Here is a 16,621-nt window from a genome sequence, read left to right on the forward strand (position 1 = left end):
GCGCTGTCCGAGAGATTTAATACTTCGCCGTTTAGGCAAGGAAGAGGAAATAAAGGAATCTTGTATTTGTTAGAGAATAGCACAAGTTCCGTTTTACTAGGATTTACAGTAAGACCACATTCGACGCTCCACGAGCTGATGATCCTTAGTGCTTGTTCTAGCCTATGAGATATGGTTTCGAGATGATCGCCTGACACAGCTACCGCAATGTCATCAGCATAGGCGACTGTTTTATAGCCAAGAGAGTCAAGTTTTACCAGAATATCATTTATAGCCATGTTCCATAAGAGTGGAGATAGTACTCCCCCTTGTGGAGTACCTCTTAAAGCTTTTATAGAGATTACTGAATCTCCAAGGGAGGATTCAATGGTCCTATTTGAGAGAAGATTCTCGACAAAGCCCACAACGGACCTACCAAGCCCTGCCCGAGATAGAGATTGGCTGATAGAAGCAGGATTAACGTTATTAAAAGCGCCTTTTATGTCAAGAAAGGCAACCAGTGAATACCCCATGGATGTTTCAATATGACCAACTAGAGTATGAAGAGCCGTCTCAACAGATTTGCCCTTCGTATAAGCATGTTGAGAGTCAGAGAGGAAGGATTTATCTACCGAGGTCCTTATGTGGATATTGATTATCCTTTCTAATGTTTTCAGCATAAATGATGCCAGACATATTGGTATGTAATCTTTTGCCTTAGTGTGTGAAGTTTTACCCCCCTTGGGAATAAAAATCACATTGCACTTGGTCCATTGAATAGGAATGTATGACGAAAAGAGGCAGGCTGTGTATAAGTTCCGCAGCCAAGGAACTACACGATCTATATTGTGTTGAAGATCTGCAGGAATAATACCATCAGGGCCGGGTGCTTTGTAAGGATCAAAGCTTTTAATTGCCCATCGGATAATATCATCAATAGGCACGTGTGTTACAGTACGCATTGAAGTTGGAGAGAAACTAGTCGAATCACTAATTGGGATACAACCAGGAAAGTGAGTACTAAGGAGAAGCTCTAAAGTCTCCTGACTACCTGAAGTCCAGCTCCCATCCATTTTCTGTGTATAGCTAGGAACAGAAGGGGACTTTGAAAAAATTTTACGGAGACGACTGGTTTCGGAAGAGCTTTCGATATTGCTACAGAAAACCCTCCACGAGTTCCGTTTCGCATTCCGAACTAAATTTTTAAATCTATTAAAGTTTGCATTATAAAGGGACCAGTTACCTGATCTCTTAGCCTCGTTAAAGGACCAGCGGCATGTCCTTCTTATGCTCGCTATGTCAGGACTCCACCACGGTGGTTTGTCCTTTTTCAGGCCACTGGATAGTTTGCAAGTTCTCTTCGTGGCAACACTCAGAGAACTAGCAATCCAATTTGCAGCTAAATCAATATCCCATTAAGTCTCTGACCAGGTCGTTTGGCGGTTGTTCACAATTTTTAATATTACCTGCAGGATTTGAAAACAGAAGTTTATAACCTCTGAGAGATAGTCCAAGGATTTTGCCGTGGTGGGTCCACGGTTCTTGGACCAAGATGAGCTCCTCCCCTCTCTCAGCCAGCCGGAGGAGCAAAGCAGCTGATGCTGCTTTGGAGTGGTGAAGGTTAATCTGGGTTACCTTCACCATCTCCAAGATCAGGATCGTACACGACAGTGACGTCGACGTCCTCAGGATCGGAATCCTGCGAACTGTCTCCATCCTCCGCTAACTTCAGATTGCCAAGAAGCTCACCCATCATACCTGTGGTAGACTGGGAGTCTTCTTGGTTCTCAGAACCAGCGGGATCGTCGGCCTTTCCATTATCCTCTTTGGGCGGAGCCTCCAGCTTAGAACCAGAGGCGGCGGCGCTGCGTTTGGTGTTACTGCGATAAATGCGAAGGGAGATACTATCAAAACCATAGTAAACTTTACCTCCGCATTCACGCAATGGCGCCAACGTTTCCTTATTAAGGACCACAGACGCCTTTGTAACATTTCTCATAGGGGCCTTCACCACCTTCCAGTCACGGGTAGGTAGATGAGGATTTCCGCTTTGTAGGAACGCCAGAATTTCCGCCGGGTCATGTGGCTCAGTTGGGATGGTGGCAATTGATCTCGGTCTGCGAGGAATTTCGCTTACCGGGATCACGTCCAACCTTGCACCTGGCCACACTTCCCCAAGGGACTGAATAGCTAGCTTGAGCAGAAGCGCAGAGCGCTCATTTGAGCAAGCTAGCAGCTTAATGTGACCCTGGTACCAACCAGCATCATCATTTTGGGGAGCGGGTCCTGGATTCTCCTTGAGGATCTTCCAGTACACGCCTAGCATCTTCTGACGGATAGTTCCCCATTTTTCCTGGGAGATGGCTCCGTCACTGTTGCTATGGTCAACAATAGCCCTTATCAGTGGGTTTCTAGCCACTTCACTAAAAGGCCTATTGATGACAATGGTTTGCGCCTGTTTTTGACGTTTAGTCGGCTAGTCGTTGCATTTTTGGCCTACTGCCAGGACTATAAACTGCCGTCCCACTGGGAGCAAACAGACCATCAAGCCGTCCAATCTGGAACAGACGCTTGATGGATTTCAGGTCTTGCACACTAAAGTGCGTGAATCAAATGATTCAAAACGGACTATCTGTTGATTACCCTGTCTTAGTGACAGGAGAAGCAAATCAACAGATCTTTACTAACAGACCGCCAAATGTGGGAAACAGACATCTGTTAGGTGGAAGGGGTAGTTCTTAGTTTCGTGCTCGTCTCATGACCCATCTGCCAAGGGTGACCCCTAGGAGGCAGCCAGCTCAAGCAAAGCTGTCTCCGTCAGCATGGCCCATGAGATTCATCGCACTTAAGCCTTCACATCGCGACAAGATGACTACCCTTCGTGAAGGAGTAAATAGAAAACATACAAAGTTGAAGTTTTGATAAAAAATAGGTCGTATTCGGAAGGACACATTGGCAACATCTTCAAAAATAAGACAAGTTTTTTTACGCTGAAGCGTTCTGCGTAAAGATACTATAAGACTATAAAATTGTTATATGTTCTTAAAGAAAATTTTATTTTATTAATAAAGACACCTTTTTGGCAAAAAAAAAACGGCATACTATCCTCTACCCTCTTTCTTTTATATTTTATTATCTTTACAGGTATCACAAAGGGACCAACAGGACCCAAGTGTGCGTCTTTGCAGCCTGAATACCTAACCTAACTAACAAGAAAAAAATGAGTCCATTTGGTCCAAAATTACGCCCGGTATTCAAAAAAAGGCGGACCAAGGTATGGTAAATTTTGTATCACTAAATTTTTAAATGCCTATAACTCGGATATTATAAGAGATAAATAGTATGTCCAAGCATGTTTTTTCAAGATGACGTCTAGCGCTTTATAAAAATATTTGTATTTGGGTGAAAAACAAAAAAAATGTCGTTGGTACCCTACTTTGAGCCGCCACAGCCCGTCCCTTAGGCATCTGCAGGGTTTATCTTCAAAACTTAAACTCGAATACTCCTTGGTTACGCTCACGCCAAATTTTATCCCGATCGGATCAGCCGTTTAGAAATGCCAGATTTATATCCAAAAAATTCGATTCTCCCCACTGTGAATTGGTATAAAACAATTACCAAGTAAGATGGAAACAGCAGTTTTACTTTTTTGAGTTTACATAAAAATACATCCTTGATCTAATGCGACGAAGAGAGCCATATGGATATCAAATTTTTCATCCGTATTTTCTCTCAATGTATAAATTTTTCATTATATATTGTGTTTAGATGATCCCATCCGTATCCTTCTACACAAAATTGTGACAGATCATACTACTCGTTTGCTTTTTAGAGTCTATATTAGAGTGCTCCAAGCTTGTATGAAGGAAAAAAATTTTTATCCTACAGGTTTTGCAAAATTAGCCTTTTTATTATATTGTTGTGTATTTTAAATGAAACCTTTTGTAAATTTATTAGAAAGCACATATTTTTAAATAAAAATTAAGAGTTTCATGCAATTTGGACGTCATTAACCCATAAACTTTAAAGGTCAAAGGTGAAATTGTGTAATATTTGTAATTTTTGATGGAAACTAGACGAAATTATTTCTATTTTTAGGTATATTATCATAAAACTTAAGAAATTTATTTATTAACAACCGATATTTACAATAATAGTGGAAAAAAATAAATTAACCCTTAAATGGGATTGCAAACGGGTTTTATTAAAATATGTCCAAATTGGCATGTTTTTTAAACATTGGGTTCATTTTGACCCCAAGGCTGTTTATGGGCTAATTTATTTTTTTTTCACTATTGTAGTAAATATCGGTTGTTAATAAATAACATTGTTAAGTTTTATGATAATCTACCTAAAAATAGAAACAATTTCGACTAGTTTCCATCAAAAAATGCAAATATAACAAAATTTGACCTTTGACCTTTAAAGTTTATGGATTAATGGTGTCCAAATTGCATGAAAATCTTAATTTTTTATTTAGAAATATGTGTTTACTAATAAATTTACAAAAGTTTCATTTAAAATACACAACAATATAATAAAAAGGCTAATTTTGAAAAACATTACATAAAAATGCGTTTTTCTCGAAATCCTCTGAATTCAAATTGCAGGTACAGGCAAAGTATAGGAGGTATTGGCCTAATTATTTACTGTTTTATTCCCTAATCTGTTGTCCATAAATCCCTATGAGTTATCTTAAAAATATTGAAATTTGTTTAACAAAGTATCAAAAAACTAAAATTTGAATTTTGAAATGACCGTTAAAAATATCAAAATTTTTTGACCATAGCTGAGAACTGGTTAACGTTATTCCATAAGGACAAAAGCTCATATTCAAGTGACTACAGATGTATTTTTTTTTATTTATTTCAAAAAAATGCCGCAAGCCCACAAGGGCCAAAATTAGCAAAAACTTCAAAAAAATTAAATACATTTTCAAAAGTATAATAATATAAGAATTATAAATATATTTTATGATTAAAATTATAAAAAAGATGTATGTAAGTACGAATCCCCTAATATTTGCACAAACTAACCTAATATCCGTCATAAAAGATGATTATCATTTCCATGATAGAATTAACCAGGTAACTATGGAAAAGAGTTGTAATGTGATGTATATATTTATTTGCGATTTTATTACATATGTATATTAAACTACAATAAATAACTTTAGAATTAAAACAAAATAAAAAACAAAATAAAAAACAAACAGTTTAAAATAGTAGCAATTATAATTAAAAATTTTAAAATATTCATTATTACTGCAACAAAAACAATATAGGTATAATGAAATGTTACATAGACCTATTTTGTACACGGCGATCATAATGTGTATTCAAAAAGTTTTCGTATATACATCTGACAACTCTCTTCAACAACGTTCATCTGGACAATTGTACCACGGTGCAGCCCATATAGCGGAATTACGACATTAAATTATAAATTTGACAAAAAAACAGACTTGAAACCTAATGGACTATGTGAGAATCTACGATCTTCATATGGAATCATTGAATTCCATAATCTAGATATAGTCACACAGAACGAGTTACTCATAACGAGTGAGAAATGTCTAGGTATAATTAATGTATGAGTTCTACTAGAATTTCCAAAATTAAATTTTCTCAGCAAGTAAGATGGATTGCCATATTTTACGGTTTTATAGAAAAATAACAATTTTCTCGATTCTCTGGCACACTTCTATATTTAAGGTCGTATGCTATGTGTAAAAAGTAATACAAAAATCGTATTCTGGCATGAAGTGGTGAAATTCCGAAAGACAGGACTTCTTCATTAATACTTCTGCTTTTGTTTATATTTGAGAATTGCGACTTTTTCTCATTACATATTGAGCATCTCCAGAAGGAAGAAGTTTCTGTTATGGCATTGCTGACCTTTCCTCCAATCATTGTTAAGCTTAGCTGATATGATACGTTAATAGAGAATTCCTTTATTTTTATGCAAATGGGCTCCAGTGCATTTATTTCATCTTTTAAATATTCCACTAAATCTTTTGTTGTTTTCTTTGACTCCTTTATATATTCAAATCCAATGGGTCTACAAAAATTTATTGAACCCGGAGTTGTATTGATCCATATATCTTCAAATGAATTTCCGATGCTTGACGATGATGGATTAAGGGAATATGAACGAATTCGTAATGGCACTAATGATGACATAAATACACTTTTGTAGTCTGTTAATGTCCGACTTTCACAAGCTTGTTTGTATTCTGGAAGTGCTGATAAACCGTCACATCCCCACTTACACATTAAACAACATCACAGTTATGTTATTTTTAGAGCATATTTTTTAAATTTTAAGAGTATATTTTGAGTTTTTTACGGCATATTTAAAGCGCTTAAAACACTTTTTTAAGAGCATGTTTTCGGTTTCCCTGCTTATGATTTATACTTTTGTGTTTACACGATTGCACAGAGGGGCAGAATCGAAATTTTTTGGTTGCCATTTTTTGGTTTTCACCCAAATACAAAGATTTTCGTATTTTCTGAAAGCGCTCGACAAGACATACTATTAATCTCTTATAATATCCGAGTTATAGGCATTTAAAAACTTAGTGATACAAAATTTACAATACCTCGGTCCGCCTTTTTTCGAATACCGGGCGTAATTTTGGACCAAATGGACTCATTTTTTTTCTTGTTAGTTAGACAACAAATAATATACAAAAAATTTCAATCAATATCATTTACAGATCCAAAACTATACGTTTTTTAATTTAAAAATTCAAACAATTTTAGATTTTTGCCAAAAATTGTGTCTTAACTCTTTTATTAATAAAATTAAATCTTCTTTAAGAACATATAACAATTTTATAGTTTTCTAAAAGATATCTTTACGCAGAACGCTTTCGCGTAAAAAACTTGTCCTATTTTTGAAAAAGTTTCCACTGACATAATTTTTATCAAAACTTCAACTTTGGGCGACATGTTCTAAAATCCCAAAGATTGGATCAGAAAACTGAAAGCACCTCAATACGTTTTCTATTTACTCCAAAAGTATTTTCCCAACCCTGAAAGAAATGTGGACCCTATGGGCAAAAAAGTAAAAATCCCATTTTTTGGGATTTTCATTTCTGTTTTTGGGAATTGCGGGATGCCCTTTGACCTTTTCAATTTTTTTTTGCATTTTCTTTTTGATGTAAAAAGTAAGTCTGTGGATGAAAATCAAAAGAAATTTCGATTAAAATTTTGTAGTTGGATGGAAACTACTACGGAAATCTCATCTTACAACACATCAACAGGAGCGCCTTGCAAGTCATACGAAGACTTATGCTCAAGGTCAAAAAATAGAGGGTCATACAAAAACTTTTTTCAATCTCAAATGAGAAATATAAATAATTTTTAAAAATTGTCCAAATATTTTATTCAACATCAAATGTATGTTCTGTCATACTTAATACTAAAATATGAAAAAGATGAAAGTAAAGGACACAGGTTTAAATGAACATATTTTTGAATATAATTGAGATATTGGCTTGAAATTTTTTGTAAAGGGTCGAGAATTTCAATATCTTACTAAAAAATGATATTAAGAGATAAATATGGCCTAAATTGTTGTAGCTATCTGCGACCCTATTAAAATTTCGATATAAATCATAGTTTTAGACATTAAACAAATATGTAATATATGACAAAATCTTTTTTTATGAACAAAACTCAATGAAATTTTCAACGCTTGTTAAATTTGTCATTTCAAATAAGAAAATGTATCCCGCAATTCCCAAAAATAGGAATAAAAATCCCAAAAATGGGATTTTTTACTTTTTTGCCCATAGGGTCTACATTTCTTTCAGGGCTGGGAAAATACTTTTGGAGTAAATAGAAAACATATTGAGGTTTCCAAAACTGCTTTCAGTTTTCTGATCCCAGCTTTCGGATTTTAGAACATGTCGCCCAAAGTTTTGATAAAAAACAGGTCATATTCGGAAGGACGCAGTGGCAAGATTTTCAAAAAATAGGACAAGTTTTTTACGCCAAAGCGTTCTGCATAAAGATACCTTTCAGAAAACTATAATACTGTTATATGTTCTTAAAAAAATTTTATTTTATTAATAAAAGTGTTAAGGCACATTTTTGGCAAAAAACGGCAAAAATCTAAAATTTTTTTAACTTTTAAATTAACCAACCTTGCACACTTCCCAAGGGACTGAATAGCTAGCATGAGCAGTAGCGCAGAGCGCTCATTTGAACATGCTAGCAGCTTAATGTGACCCTGGAACCAACCAGCATCATCGTTTTGGGGGGCGGGTCCTGGATTCTCCTTTAGGATGGTAAATTTTGTATCACTAAATTTTTAAATGCCTATAACTCGGATATTATAAGACATAAGTAGTATGTCCAAGCATGTTTTTTCAATATCTCGTCGAGCGCTTTCAGAAAATGTATTTGTATTTGGGCGAAAAACAAAAAAATGGCACGAGTTTAAAAATTTTACAGGTCGTAGGTACCCTACTTTGAGCCGCCACAGCTCCGTCCCTGGGGCATCTGCGGGGTTCATCTTCAAAACTTAAACTCGAATACTCCTTGGCTACGCTCACATGTTTATCTTTTTTTTATGACCACTTTTAAGGACCGTACGCGAAATTGCTGTTGTCCACAAAAAATTGCAATTTTTTAAAATAGTTTTAAAGCACTTTTAATTTAGAATTTTGTTTAATTTTCATGAACTGGAAATAAAATTTTTTGTTAATTTATTGACATTTCATATTTGTTGTTGTTGAATTTTATTTTACAAACAGAGTTTCAATTTTTGGTATTAAAAATTCAAACAAATTTAAAATTGTAATTTTTTTTATAAACTCTGAGTGTTTAGAATGCACTAATACAAATACATTTTCGTCACCAACACATATTTAGAGTTAGGTACTTTTCTACTAACACATGCTTAGGGTTAGGTACTGCTGTCAAAGAGTCGGACTACTTGTTATGTTAGTATTATATTAAGTAAAATATCACAGTCATAGACAAAACTGTATGTTAATACAAAAAAAAAACATACATACATATATACATTTATTAATTAATTTGCATAAGCAAATTAACAAAAGACAATACTAATGCGAATTTGCGACCAGCACAAACAATATGTAATATACATAAAACATAAATAAGACAACACAAATTAACGTATCACAGACATGTTCATACCCTGCCAGCAATTCAACTAATTTTAAATGCATTAAAAGCAGGGTAGGTAAAAATATCGCTCGCTATCGGTATTTTATTTTATATCGCTCGTTTTAAAATTCAAAATCGCGAGTTTTATTTTTGAACACACGAGCACAATTTTAATTAGAGTTTTATGTGTTTGTATTCGCTTCGTAAGCGATATTTGCATGTTTTTGTTTTTTCAACTCGCTTACGAGCGAGTGGAAAACGAATTGAATTCGAGTTAAATTCGAGCCGAAAATCAGCAAAATGTGTGTGCAAGAAACAGGTTCTGTTGTGGTAGTAAAAAGAACCAATAATATGGGAAATAATTATGTACGTGTAATTGTGTAGCCGTAGGTTTATGACGGTCTGACAAAGCAAAAGAGGGAAAGTATACCCTACAAACATTTTCTATTGCGGAAGTTACCCGTGTGAAACTTCCAAACGTGCTAAAACCTCGCCAGCGATGTTGCGGAAGTATAAGAATTCTTGTCACCAGTCGGGAAGAACTGATGCCGAGCTGGGGAACGTCTAAGAGTAACGTGGAAGATACTTCTGGAAGACCCGCAGAAGAAACTTCTAGATGACTCTTGGAAGTAAGGTATTGCGAAAGACTCTCCTAGATGTAACTAGGAAGTCACTTCTTGAAGTGACTACTTAGTATCATCTAGAAGTGTTCCTATCTTATCTTCTAGGAGATGAATTTTCTCTTCTTCTAGAAGAAGAGTTTTCTCTTCTTCTAGAAGAAAAGTAGAAGATGAGTTTACTCTTCTTCTAGAAGATTTAAAATATTTTGGGAATCATCATAAAACAAAGCAAGGGTAACAAAAACACGTTTTTTGCTTTCCATACAGAGTGAGTCGGTCTAATGTACATATGTATCAAAAATTTAGAATAATTACCTTATAATAAGATAATTTTCAGGAAATCTGTATTAATATTCCAACTGCTGACGTTTTACAATTTTTGGAAGTATATATCAAAAATTGTAAAACGTTGGACTCTAAAATATTTTTGTAATTCTTCATAAATTTTATGATCAATCCATCAAATTGTAAGAGTTATATTTTGGAACGCATTAATCCTTCAACAAAATAAATAAAAATAATGTTATAATTAATATTGAATATACATACTTTTGTATTTATTGAAATTACCTCTTATACTTAAGGAAGCAATAAAATAGGATTCTCCTATGTCCAACACATTTACCACCAAAGTTTAAACTGTCAGATCCATTTTTTACATTTTCTGCAAATAATCGACATTTTTAATGGAACCGCGTGATGAAATAAGACATATATAACTTACCAGATCTCTTTTTTATATTTGAATTCGGTTAGAAGTATTTAAATAGGGGGTACAATATTAGCTACTACTTTCTAAAAAATAAAATAATTAAAATTTTCGTAATTAATTTATTGTTTTTAATCAATAAAAACATTACCTTTCATGAACATTTTTTAAATAACTTGGAATTAAACCATCTATAAAAAATTGGAAATTACGAGCCTTGGATTATTTTTAAAATTATTTACAGTCACTAACACTAATACTGCAATACTATTTTGCTCTCTTCTAATTAAGGAGTTATACACGTTCAAAAACTATCTACTTAGGTTTAATATCTTGGAAACGTCATGCTCAATATTAAGAATATTAGTATCATATGATAGGTCATAGAAAGACCTGGTGTTAACAACTAAAAAAGTACCTATAATTAGAATAATTAAATCCAAAGCTATATGAAAATTAATAAAATTGTATTTATTTAAAAAAGGTTTAAAAATATCTGATTTCAATATTAAATATCTTATATGGGCAATTTCGTGTCGTGTGACCCAAGTCAAAAAATAATTTATGTATAAAACAGTAGTATTAATTTCAATATATGATTCCAGATAGCGTTTGAATACTTTAAGTAAAAATTTTAATGTATTTTGTTTTTGTTACGATAATGAAATACAAATAAAATTTTAGCTCAAAGTGATCATACGTAATCTAGAAACAGGACCTAAACGCGCTAATAGTTTAAAAAATATTGAAAGATAAGATTTAACTCAAATAAATCTAAATAGGTTAAAAATGCAATGTTCATCAAATGAAAGACGAAATGTACAACTTGAAAAAGTCTTTAAATGCTTATAACTCCTAAACCAATTAAAATATTAGACATCGTTTAAAAATAATGGAAATGGAAGCCGTTTAGAGTTGTTAACTTATTCCTAAAATAGTATTTTAATGTAAAATATGACAACTTACTTTTTAATTTAATTTATAAAATCCTTGAAGATAATTACTTTTTGGTATATATTTAATAAACTTCGCCAATTAACAAAACCTTATTAAATGTTTATTAACAGTTGACTTTTAACACAACACTGTCATATTGTTTTTTATTACTTAAGATTCACATTATATTAATTACGTTATTTTTCTATGAACAATAAATTCAATAACTCATTTAAGTTTAACAATGAATAATTAAAACTAAACATGACTGGACAAAACACAAAACATCACTGAACTTAGCAAAATTTCTGCATTATTTATTTTTATTTTTTTCGCGTTCACGCTAAAAAATGGAGTATTTATATTTTTTGTTTTTGTACTCTTCTTACTTTCATCCGGAAGTAACCTAAAACTATACTTTCAGACGGCGAAAACTAGAAATCAATGTATTTTGTTTTTCTAAAATGTGTGCTCTCGTCTGACAATCGTCCAGAAGTGACTAAAATCTACACTTCCAGATGAATAAAATACAACATTAATGTGAACACTCTTCAAACTGTCTTCCAGAAGTGACATAAACATACAAATCAAGAAGATACAAATTAGGAAACAATGTATTTTGTTATTGTAAAATGTGTGTTCTCACCCAACTCTCATACAGAAGTCACTAAAACGTATACTTCCAGATGAAAAAAGTTCAACAGTCATGTTTTTTTGTTTAAGCAAAATGGATGCACTCTTCTAACTATCATCCGGAAGTAACTTAAAAGTATATTACTAGAAGACGAAAATTCGAAATCAATGTATTTTGTTTTTGTAAAATGTGCGTTCTCGTCTGACAATCGTCCAGAAGTATTTCTGACGTGGCGTCTGGGGTGATGCGCAATAGTTTTGTCTTCTAAATGTTTGAAGGGTAAGAAATATATCGTCTACCTTTTTATTTAAATGTGTATGTATTTTATCTGTAGTTATGTATGTAAATTAAAAAAAAATCTATCACGTAAATTTTGAGAAAAGTTTATCTAAACCTTCTTTGTCGTTTTTCTCAATAACAAGTGTTTGGCGTATGGGTCAAACCAATAATATACTGACGATTTATATCTGTGTTTTTATGACATGCGTGTATTGTAAAAAAACGGAAAGTTAAATTGTCAGTTTTCTTAAAATAGTTTGTTGACATTTGTATTGAGATAAAACAATTAGCAATTGTTATTAAATTACTTAGAATTTTTCTGTGCAATTAAATTATAAATTGTGTTGATAATTATAATTATTAAGCGGAAAACCTTCTTTACAAGGAAGAGTAAGCAGTCGTTCAAAGATATGGTAACATTTTCTTCTTAAAAAGTGGAAAATTTGCCATAGAACGATTTCTTTAATGTTAAAACCTTTTGAAAATTGCAACCATAGGAAATTGGTTTGTACAGTGAACATTTTCTTTTATGAGATTGAATCAGTGTACTGATTGTATATGGAGAGGTTGAACCCATACTTTACACTTTACTCTTGTGTGAAAGAATACACATCTTTAATTGGAATTACATACTTTGGCTCGCTTTAGTGAGGTCGTTATAAGGAGGTAAGAATTCTTTGTGTTCAAAATAAGTTTTCTTGGTAAAAATTCAGGCTAAAATTTTAAGGATTGGATATAGAATGTTGGTTACAACTGGATAATTCGTATATAAAGAAGATTTTTAAGTACTTTATATAAGTACAAATTCCTTGTTAAAATCAATATTGGGCGGTACAAGGCGTGAAAGTTTTGCCAACCAGACTTTCTGTAGTTTCACCACAAATCAGCATAAACTTCTAACCTTTAAAAATCCGAAATTTAGTGGAAAATATGCGGAATATAAAAAATTTAATTTCGTCATTTAATAGCTTGGATCATAATGAAACCAACCTTGTCTTACAGATGATGTTCTTTGAACGGTAAATGCCTTCCAGGTAACTGAGGAAAATTACCAGAGTGCGTTACACAGGCTAGTTTCACAATAAGTGTTTAATTTTTCAAGACCATATCAATGCACTTTTCAATATGGAAAAAATGGTAAACCGAGTGCTGCTGCTCTTCGTCAAGTAGTTGATAATGTATCTGCTATTCTTGACTCACTGTCTCATCTGGGATCAGACAAAGACCATTCACTTGGTTATGCCAAATGTTGGCCAAACCCCTAGTACCAAATGTGACGAGGGAAAAGATTTGAGAGAGTTACGACGATAAAAAAGGCAGTCAAGAAGTCACGACTAATCTACATAAAAATTAAAAACGTAATCGATCGTAGTTTTTGGGGCGATTTTACCATCTTTATAAGTAATATTATAAAAATGGCGGATTTTGACCATATTTTCATTTATTTTTCCCTTTTTTCCAGAGATAAATCCAAAATTTAATATTGAGGTATCTAAAAGTAATATATTTTTGGGATCGTTCTTCTGTTTCTAATTGAATTATCTGGATCTTAAGCCCCTTTTCGTTGCACTAGGATTGATATTTTCCGGCAAAGTTGGCTAGTATTTATTCATGTAGATATTAGCACATATATATTTTTAATTTCCACGACATTGTAGCGGAATACAACTCCAAAACATGCCTTTACAAAACGTCATCCTCTACAGTAGATTTAAGTTTTTACTACTTATAGCTTTCACGCTTATGTTGCCCATTACAATAACACTGGAAGTCCAAAATTTTGAGTTTATTTTTATCATCGTGAATAATATTTAGCCAGATATCAAAATTTTGGAGTTAGACCATAATGACATAGAAATATTCAGCCAGTAATCCAATGGTTATAAAAAGAATGATTCTACTGTATTGAATGGCGTTTCTTCTAGGCATGTTTTGGAGTTGTATACTTCTACAATATATTGAAAACTTAAAATGTATAAAAGCTGATATCTAAAAGAATACATACCAGACAACTTTCCGCGAAAATATTTTACCCTAGTATTATAAAAATGGGCTAAGGTTCCAATAAGTTGAATTAGCTACAAAAGAATGATCCCATTAATATATCTTGGAACTTTTAAATAAAGGTTCTAGTAATAAAAAATATTATTTTTAGATACGCCAATATCGAATTTTTGTTTTATCTCTGGAAAAAAGTGCAAATATTGCCAAAAATCGCCATTTTAATGATATTACATAAAATATTACATGATAAGTACTATCCCCCACAATTGTGGCCCAAAAATATATCCCATCGTTTGATAGTAATCCCTTAAAAAATTTTAAGCAAAAAAACCATTTGATTCCAATTTTATGTTTCGAATAATATGATGAAATGTAAAATACAGGAAAAATTCGAATACTTTTGTGAGGTAATTTTATGGACTTCTTTTAAAAAAAGCTTAGTTAATTTAAGTAAATTTAAATTTTTGAAATTTTAAAAAGTGTGATATGAAACCTAAGTACTGTCTAGATAATATAACAAATTTTTTTATTTATTTTGCAAGCAAAAAATGTATTAAATTTGGTTTCTTTTCATAGTATACCTAAATTCGAATACTTATGAGAGACACTGTATATAACTTAACAAAATTGAAAAAATAAATTTTGTTTCTGTTCGAAAAAATAAAAGTCAATAATATCAAAATTTAAATGTTTACTTCTTTTTGCATTTTCTGCTCACTTCTCTTATAATATGAAAATATTTAAATATTATTTAAAAAATCAAATTATTGAATACAGAATAAATTTATTTAAATAATTAGTAAAATAGTTAAAATTTATAAAATAATTACGACGTTGTATTGGCTGATGCTTTATTAGGAAGAATATTAGCCGAAATCTGTTTGTACGAAAAGAAAACTTCATTAGAGTTTGGTATCATTTGAAAGGTTTGAAAAAGACGTACACTTATTATCACTATACATAAATTAAGACTGGTAGACCTGAGGTGGTGTGTTTGATTCTCACGTGAAGAACTTTTTAAGGAGTGCAAAACAGTCCCCATGAAGACCTAGATGCATTTCTTCGGATTCAAAACTAACTAAATAAAAGATACGAAATTAGGATCCCTATATATACATATCTAGAGGACTTCCTCCATCCATTCATACCCATTATCTATACCAAAACATTGTAGATTAGTTAATGCCAAGTTTTGTTCAGGGAGACCCCACTATGCAATGTTTTTTGTGAATACATCTGAGCTGTTCTTACGAAGTACTCCCTGCTTCCCATCTTCATGAATAACTTTTATTTTGACGTCTCATCTATGCCAAGTTTCAGCTTTCTGGCCCATCTATGGGCTTTAAAAAGTTCTGGATAGACAAAAAAGGAAACAAACATTAAAGGAAATTATATATATAGACTTGTGTTCTCCAAAAAACTAACCCCCCCAAAATTGTTCTACGGGTTATAAAAATAAGTCGTGCGAAAAATTAGGTCAATAGGACTACGTTAACTGGTACCGCAACGGCTCTGAAGTTTGAAGATACATTTACAAGGGGAAAATATGCATTTTTTCAGTTTTCACTAAAGTTTTGTCATTAAATAATTTGTTTTGTATTTTATTGTCAAATAATAGTAATGTACACAGAATTAGCGTTACAAAAAGATAAAACACACAAAAATTAGTTGAAATATTGTTGCGGGTGATCCGAACCCAAAGTAGAATTGCTGGCACTGTGTTTTGTTTGTGTTCTCTTCTGTTGTTGTCTGGAGTCCAGTTTGTATATTATATTTGGTGTTTTCGTTCCTCATGTTTTTTTGTTGGTTGATTCGGTTTGATTTGTGAGTAGTCCAGTGTGTTAAGCCTGTTGTTTTCTGTGTTTCTGAAAAAGAAATAAGTTAGTTATTTATATATATTAATGATTTACATGTGTACTTACCATTGATTGTAATCGTTTTTTGCACGTCTCGATGTTTTTTTTAATGTCATTTTGTTTGTTTGTTGGAGTGAAATTGTTTTAATTGCATGTTCTGTGTTGTTTTTTTTTTCTTCTTGTATATTTCTCATGTGTTTGGTTGTGTGTCAGCTGTTCGGTGTAGAAACGCCTTTACTGTAATGTAGTAACGCGGCGAAAAGGCGTAAAGCACAGAGTTGCATTTTCCATTCAGGAATGGAAAATAGTAATTTTGGCGGGTTTTGAAAAAAATAAAATAAAAATTATGAATGAAAATAATATTTGCTAATTTTTATGGGAGCCTGATACCACCTTAATTGCGGACGAAGCTTTGGATGATGTTTATGGGTCAGGAGGAATAGGAAATATGTAGGTTCATA

At 32.6% G+C, this 16,621-nt stretch overlaps 1 protein-coding gene and 1 long non-coding RNA gene across 5 annotated transcripts in view; one reads left to right on the plus strand and one right to left on the minus strand.

The window, feature by feature from the left end:
* Positions 1–16,621, plus strand: part of LOC111685236 (RING finger protein 11) — a 91,323-nt gene that overhangs the window by 67,474 nt on the left and 7,228 nt on the right. The window lies entirely within an intron of this gene.
* Positions 15,890–16,621, minus strand: LOC124421362. The gene is made up of 3 exons (XR_006941616.1): positions 16,554–16,621; positions 16,227–16,397; positions 15,890–16,169 (listed from the first exon to the last, which is right to left on the minus strand). It is a non-coding gene; the product is annotated as an uncharacterized LOC124421362 (long non-coding RNA).

Source organism: Lucilia cuprina, chromosome X (assembly GCF_022045245.1).
Source record: "Lucilia cuprina isolate Lc7/37 chromosome X, ASM2204524v1, whole genome shotgun sequence".
NCBI lineage: Eukaryota > Metazoa > Arthropoda > Insecta > Diptera > Calliphoridae > Lucilia > Lucilia cuprina.